Source organism: Rhodnius prolixus, unplaced genomic scaffold (genome assembly GCF_049639745.1).
Source record: "Rhodnius prolixus isolate KJV_2025 unplaced genomic scaffold, Rpr scaffold_11, whole genome shotgun sequence".
Lineage (NCBI taxonomy): Eukaryota > Metazoa > Arthropoda > Insecta > Hemiptera > Reduviidae > Rhodnius > Rhodnius prolixus.
The window spans coordinates 18,876,574-18,884,736 of NW_027411625.1; the positions used below are offsets into that span (position 1 = coordinate 18,876,574).

The window sequence follows — 8,163 nt, forward strand, 5'->3', positions numbered from 1 at the left end:
CACTCCACTTCTTGTAACTTTTTAAATATTACGATCGTTGTTTCTTCTAAATTATGAAGGAAACTTTTATTAATGAACTGAATTTAATTTTATGTTTGATGTAGTTGTAAGATTTGCACAACTAATTCAAAAGAAACAATTTATAATATTAAATAAAAAAAATTGTCCACACTGTGAAAGATTTGTTTAAAAATAATTATTTTATTATTTATTTACATATATATGGTACTTTTATTTTAAATGTGTGACTAAACTAACTGACGGACTAAGTCCGCCAAGCCGGTCCCAAGCCCAGGTGAGAAAGGATGAGGGGTCCGTCGGAGTTACTTATGCTTCAGGATCTAAAGGCTAACTATACGCGGAGCCAGGAGAGGGAGGATATATTCATGAATGTTTATGCTGTGTAAATATGGTATTGTTTGCAACCCTCTATAAAACTATAAATAAACTCCTTAACAAAAACTTACAGTTTAAAATGTTAAGTATAAGGGTTGATTAAACGCCAAAAGGTACACAAATCAGCAAGTACCCAACATTTCATTCAAGCTTAGTTGATATAATTTAAGTAATTTTGCTGCATTAACTTTTCCTTCACATTTTTTAGAATTTATTAGATGTCACAGACCCTTAAGCTGGCCAGTTCATTCATAATATTATTTTGTTATAATTATGATAAAATGTATATTATATCCGTTTTTAAATAGGTACTTTATTTTAACTCTATTCCGAATTATTCTTCGGATTTAGCTTTAATTTGCTTTTTATTCTGAGATGTCACATATATATGCAAAAGTAGAAAAAGACAAAGTTAGAGTCGGCTACTGTTTAAATTTAAATCACGGATTTAAAAGAATATTTCAGTGTTGAATTCGTTTTACCGAAATATTCGTGAGCACAAATAACACACAGTAGATTATTCAACAATAATGATTCATTTCTCAATTGTAATTTAATTTAGACCCCCTAATTTTACTTATAGTAAAATACTGGAATAATTAGATGTCCTAAACGTATGCATATCTCATTTATTTTATATTACATAACATATATTTAACATTGTGAGAAGAACAGCTACATTGAGAGTGTGATTGAAGAAAACTATATTATTTGCGATAAAGCCAGATAATTATTACCTATTATTATAAACGTTTGACTACTACATAAAATAACAATTACTTTAATCGAAGAATGAACTTAAACAGACGATTTTTATTAAAAATAAAATAATCGAAATCATTGATGTATGTTGGTGTAAGCATTTTTTTAAAAAAGTTTTTGAATTTTGTAGCCTCGTAATTTTTTTAATTTTTTATAACGTTTTCTTTTTAACCTGTTATTAATAGTTTGATTATTATAGATTAATAGATATTAAAGTCAGTCTACAGTGCTACTTGAACAAATATTTTGTAGATGAAAATGGCCAGCATAAGGGTCTGTGACATCTAATAAATTCTAAAAAATGTGAAGGAAAAGTTAATGCAGCAAAATTACTTAAATTATATCAACTAAGCTTGAATGAAATGTTGGGTACTTGCTGATTTGTGTACCTTTTGGCGTTTAATCAACCCTTATACTTAACATTTTAAACTGTAAGTTTTTGTTAAGGAGATTTTTGTACCTTTTGGATAGATTTTCATTTTTGTCTATTTTGCTAAGTTACATATCTGCTTTACTGTTTTTTTTTAAATTTGGAATAAGCAATTCTATCATTATAACCTGATAAGGTGTTAAGTAGGAACCGTAACTACCACTGGAGAGATCTTTTTAAAGAATGATTATAGTTGCGGTCCCCAAACCATCCTCAATAACAATTTTTTTGAGAAAGCCTTTTTATATAAAATAGGAAGGTATTTGTACGTAAAAAGCAAATTTAAACTGCGATTTCAGACCTTCCTTTTAAGAGGAGCAAGAAAAATAAACTGCGATTACAGTACTTCTCCCTAAAAGGCAAAGAGGCAAAGATTTTGAATCGAACGACAATTCATTACTTAATGTAAATAGGTTCACCCATTGATAATTTTAACGATTGCAGTACTTCCTCTTAGTAGGTGTAAGAGCATGATGGCACTTCACAGCCATATAGAGTAGCTTTAATCACTTCTTCGTGCTAAATTTTATCAAAATCGGACAAAGCGTTATAGAAATATTGGTAATAATAGTTTTAGAAACGGCCTTACTTGGGTGGGGCAAACTCCCCTCCATATGAGGCATAGCGTCGAGACTTTTAAAGTGCAAATCTGTACAAAATTTCGATTCGAATGACACTTCATTCATGAAAATCGGTTCACTTGTCGATAATTTGAAACGATTGCTATACTTCCCCTTAACTAGTGTAAGAGCAGATCGTCGCTTTAATGTTACGTAGGGAAGCCCTAACCCCATCATCCTACCAAATTTTATCAAAATCGGGCTAAGATTTACAGAGTAATTAGTAATAATAATTTTGAAGGGGGCCTTACATAAAGGGGGCTAACACCTCTCCCATTCGGTGTACAGCGTCGAGACCCCCAAAAGGCACATCTACATAACATTCCGAATCGAATGACACCTCATTCATGAAAATCGGTTCACGCGTTTAGGCGCTACGTAGTTTACAAAAAAGGTAACAACAACAACAAGAAGAACAAGAACAACAACAATTTCTGAAAATGCCGTTTTTGCTCATTTTCGGCAACTTTTTTCTCGAAATCTATTAGGTCTGGGTGGTTGCAAAAAAATTACAGTTATAAAGGTGGGTTTGCCCTATAATTTAAAGAAAATTTGGGAATTTTATCTTTTATAGAAAAAGAGAAAAAAATTGTCAAAGTTGGGTGTTTTTCAACGTTACGCTTTTTCGTGCAGTTTTTGACGATCAACCCTTATACAACTGTCCTACCGGACAGTTTTAATCTATCCAAAAGGTACAAAAATCTCTTTAACAAAAACTTACAGTTTAAAAAGTTAAGTATAAGGGTTGATTAAACGCCAAAAGGTACACAAATCAGCAGGTAACCAACATTTCATTAAACTTTATTGATATCGTTGACGTAATTTTACTGTATTAACTTTTCATTAATATTTTTTAGAATTTATTACGTGTCCCAGACCCTTATGCTGGCCATTTTATTCATAATAATTTTTTTGATTAATAATAAAAGGTGAGTAATATCATCATTAGTTATAAAAAGGCACTTTACTTTAACTGTAATCTAAATTATTATTGTGATTTTTTTTTTTTAGGCGCTTTATTCTGAATAATCATCACACTCTCACATTCAAATGGAAAAGGGAAAGTAGGAGTTGGTCTATTGCTGCTGAAATCTGAATCACGGATTTAAAATAAATTGAATCTTGAATTAGTCTTACTGCAGAATATATGAGCACAAATTATGCAGTTAATAACAAATAAACAATACTTGTAATTATAATTCATTTGCAAACTTTAATTGATTGTAGTCTTTAATTGAGTACTTATCAAAGACGTTTTGTTATCAAATAATTAGTAAAGCACTTTAATAATAATTTTTATTTATTTATTTATTTATTTAAATAATAATTGCCATTTGAAAAATATAAATATCTTTATTTTGTTTTACATATATGTATATAACCTTCAGAGTAATCCATCTAGGGATAAATTAATTTAAAAATATCCTTAATTACATTGTATTTATTTAGTTAGTATATACTGTATAATAAGGAAAGTAATGTAATCGCCTATTTTTTCAGGCGGGATTTAACGTCCATCTACCAATTAGGCGACGTGGACAGGGGCGAAAGCTCGTACTTTACTAAAAACAATTTTTTCTGACAAATAAAAAGTAGTCTTACTGGAGTTCTACCACTTACAAAGCCACGCTCTTGACTACAAGACCAACGCCCGCCCCTAGTATATCAATATTTATATCTATATCTATAATATAAGTATAATATATATACAAATATAAGTAATCAAATTAAAAGTGTAATTAAAGATAACTATAATAATATTTAATATTAATAAACCATGTTAAGTATTAATTATCTGTTATTTTTAAAGAAGTGTACTTGGCAAATTGTATCCAACTAATTTATTCAAAGGATGAACTTAAATCAATGATTTTTAGGTTCATACTGATGTAATAAATTTTTTAATAAATAAATCTGACGTCAAGGAAAAAATTCGGTGAATGCATTTTTTAAAAAGTATTTTAATAATTTAATTTAATTTAATAATTTTTTTTTAATTGCGTTTCATTAAAAAACCTGTGCATTAATAGATAGATACCTCCTTTTAAAATCAATCTAAATTAGATGAAGCGAGCCTTCTCGCAGCACAAAAATTATTATGAATAAAATGGCCAGCATAAGGGTCTGGGACACGTAATAAATTCTAAAAAATATTAATGAAAAGTTAATACAGTAAAATTACGTCAACGATATCAATAAAGTTTAATGAAATGTTGGTTACCTGCTGATTTGTGTACCTTTTGGCGTTTAATCAACCCTTATACTTAACTTTTTAAACTGTAAGTTTTTGTTAAAGAGTTATAATATTGAATTTATGAATTGTGTATATGGACTTTTGTTGAGGCATGAACTGCCATCTTTTTATTTATATGCAATGGGAGATGGCAGAGATATTTTCATCTCTCATATATATATTTAGTAAGAATAGTTAGAAATGTTAGAAATAACATTTTTACTGTAATAATTTTTTATTTTGGAAATTCCGGAAATATTGTGGGGTATGTAGACTTTTGTTGGACACTGTATAGAAATTGGTGATTTATAGTTAAGAATTTGTATGAATGAATAAAACTGATTGTACATTGATGAAATATGATGAAGAAAGAAAGAAGGAATAAAGAATTAAAGTAGAATGTATTTGTTGGTAATATGTGTTTAGTGAGTGCATTGAGTAGTAAAACTATGTTTTGTGAGAGAATTAGAAGTGGTTGTGTAGTGTGTGAACTTTGATTGAAATATTGTTTAAAAGAAATGAATTTGGGTGTTGATTAATGTGTGTAGTATTATTTGACGAAAGGAAGTTTGTTTGTTGGTTGGAGTAGTTTATTTTATGCGTTATTATAGCGCGCGTTTGGTGAAATTGTAACCAGATGGAAGGTTTGAGTGAGTCTGTTTTGGTTGTTTAATGTTTTTTATGTAGTGAAAGTGGGTATTTTGAAAAATATTAGTGTTTAAAGAATAGAATGGTAAATACTGTTATGATTAGTTGTTTGTGTTGATTATGGTTTGAGAAAGGATTGATACTTGTAAAGTACTTTGTTAAGGATTATATGTTTTCATAATAATTTTAATGTACATACATATATGTTTGTTATTTGATTGATATAAAAAAAGAAATGTATAGTTTTATGGATGATAGTATGTAAATTTTTGAAGAATTAAATGAATATAGTAAAGGAAAATTGCAATTTTTTGATTGTGTAAAAATAATGACATTGTTTATAAGAAAGTTTAGGTATAGAGAAAGAAATAAGAGGAAGCCTGGCTGTGTGTGGTTGGGAAATGAAGGAAGTAATAAAAGGTTTTGGAAGTTAGGTGGGAAATAATGTTTTAGAATTTTGTTTGGGTTAGTTAAGTTAAGAGTTTTATATGTTAAAAGTTTTCTTTAGTGGAAGGAATAGGGTTAATTTATTTAGAGGACTGTAGCATTTACATGGGTATTGTTAGTGATGGGTCTGTTGGTATAGGTATGTAGAAGGGAAGGCAATGAATGAAGGGAGGCAGGCGTAGAGAGAGACGGAGAGAAATATGAGAATGTGTGGGGAGATGTATTGGCGGAGCAGCGAAAAATCGTGTGAGGCAGTGAAGGAGGCAGAACAGGCATATAGCTAGCTAGTTGTAAAGCGAGGCACACCAGCCAGCCAGTACAGTGAGAGTGAGGTAGGGAGACTAGCTGTGTGGTTGGCTAGGAGGATTGCCTGGAAGCTTGAGTTAAATGAAATAATGGTTTTTATGTAAGAGCAGTATAAGTTTGAAAATTGATTGATTGAAATAAAGTAATGCATAGGTAAAGGTTATGTGTAAATTAATGGGGATGAATAATGAAATTTTGGGAAAATGGAAATAAAAAAAAATATAATAGATTTAGATAAATAAAGACAATAGGAAGAGAAATGGAGAATAAGGGAGACAGAGCAGCATACGTAAATATTAAAGGTAGGTTTGTTGGTAAGAATTGTTGGAGTTTGATTTTGTTGAATTTTATGATTAACATTTATTTAATGAGGAAAAGAAGTGTTTTTTGTATTAGGGAGATAGGTAAGTATTGGAATAGTAGGGATTTTGGCTTAGCGGAAATGGTAGCTAGCTACGTAGGTAGGGACACTTGAAAAGAGATGTTTTCTTTGCAAATAACATGAAGAGCGCTAGTGTGGATTATCACTTGATTTATTCTTAAGAATGAAAATACATACAATTTAATAGAATTTGATATATGTACACAATTTATGTGTTAAGTTTATTTGATAGAGGAGGAAAAGAGATGTAAATGAAAGTTGAAATGACTTTTGATTGATTTATTTATTGCTATTAAAGTTACATACGCTTTTGAGCAAGTGAGTGAAGCATAAAAGTACATAAGTAAAATAAAATAAGAGTAATAAAAGTTGTTAAAAAAATAAAAAATAATTATTATTGTTAGGGTTAAAGGGGGAAATAAGAAAGTATATTCAGCAAACAACAACACAATAAATAATAACAGTTATATTATAATAATAATTATAATCAAACTTAATCACAAAGACATGTACATACTAAACAGAGTACAACACAAGAACATAATGGATTAAAACTGTCCGGTAGGACAGTTGTATAAGGGTTGATCGTCAAAAAATGCACGAAAAAGCGTAACGTTGAAAAACACCCAACTTTGACAATTTTTTTCTCTTTTTCTATAAAAGATAAAATTCCCAAATTTTCTTTTTAAATAAGGGTCTGTGACATCTAATAAATTCTAAAAAATAACTTATTAATGAAAATTAATGCAGTAGAATTACTTAACTATTAATGAAATGTTGGGTACTGTGATTTGTGTACCTTTTGGCGTTTAATCAACCCTTATACTTAATCTCTTTAACAAAAACTTACAGTTTAAAATGTTAAGTATAAGGGTTGATTAAACGCCAAAAGGTACACAAATCAGCAAGCACCCAAAATTTCATTAATTCTTCATTAATATTTAAGTAATTTTACTGCATTAATATTCATTAATATTTTTTAGAATTTATTAGATGTCACAGACCCTTATGCTGGCCACTTCATTTATAATATTTTTTTGTTATAATTATGATAAATCACACATATGTACATGCATGTTAAAGTAGAAAAAGACAAAGTTAGAGTAGGCTACTGTCTTGAATTCGTCTTACCGAAATATTCGAGAGCACAAATAACACACAGTTATAACAAGTAGATTATTCAACAACAATTATTGATTTCTCTATTTTAATTTAATTTTACTTATAGTAAAATACTGGAATAATTAGCTGTCCTAAAAATAACATATCTTATTTACTTTATTTTACATATTACATTTTTTTTTATAAAAAAAAGTTTTGAATTTTTTAGCCTCATAATTTTTTTTTATTTTTTATAACGTTTTTCTTTTTAACCTGTATTTAATAGTTTGATTATTATAAATAACTAGATATTACAGTCAATCTACAGTGCTACTTGAACAAATATTTTGTAGACGAAAATGGCCAGCATAAGGGTCTGTGACATCTAATAAATTCTAAAAAATATTAATGAATATTAATGCAGTAAAATTACTTAAATATTAATGAAGAATTAATGAAATTTTGGGTGCTTGCTGATTTGTGTACCTTTTGGCGTTTAATCAACCCTTATACTTAACATTTTAAACTGTAAGTTTTTGTTAAAGAGATTTTTGCACCTTTTGGATAGATTTTCCTTTTTGTCTATTTTACAAAGTTACATATCTGCTTTACAGATTTTTTTAAATTTGGAATAAGCAATTCTATCATTATAACCTGATAAGATGGTAAGTCGGAACCGTAACTACCACTAGAGAGATCTTTTTAAAGAATGATTATCGTTAAGGTCCCCCAAACCATCCTCAGTAACAACTTTTCTTGAAAAAGCGTTTTGAATAACATAGGAAGGTATTTGTGCGTGAATAGCAAAATTAAACTGCGATTTCATTACTTCCTTTTA

The 8,163-nt window shown here is 29.0% G+C and overlaps 1 long non-coding RNA gene across 1 annotated transcript in view; it reads left to right on the forward strand.

Moving 5' to 3' along the window:
• The window catches only part of LOC141459564 (uncharacterized), a 35,867-nt gene extending 30,384 nt beyond the window's left edge, over nt 1-5,483 (forward strand). The window contains exons 2-4 of the long non-coding RNA XR_012461513.1: nt 3,066-3,137; nt 3,220-3,397; nt 3,709-5,483. This is a non-coding gene — a long non-coding RNA (uncharacterized lncRNA). The remainder of the gene's footprint in view (nt 1-3,065; nt 3,138-3,219; nt 3,398-3,708) is intronic.
• Nucleotides 5,484-8,163: the final 2,680 nt, after the last annotated feature.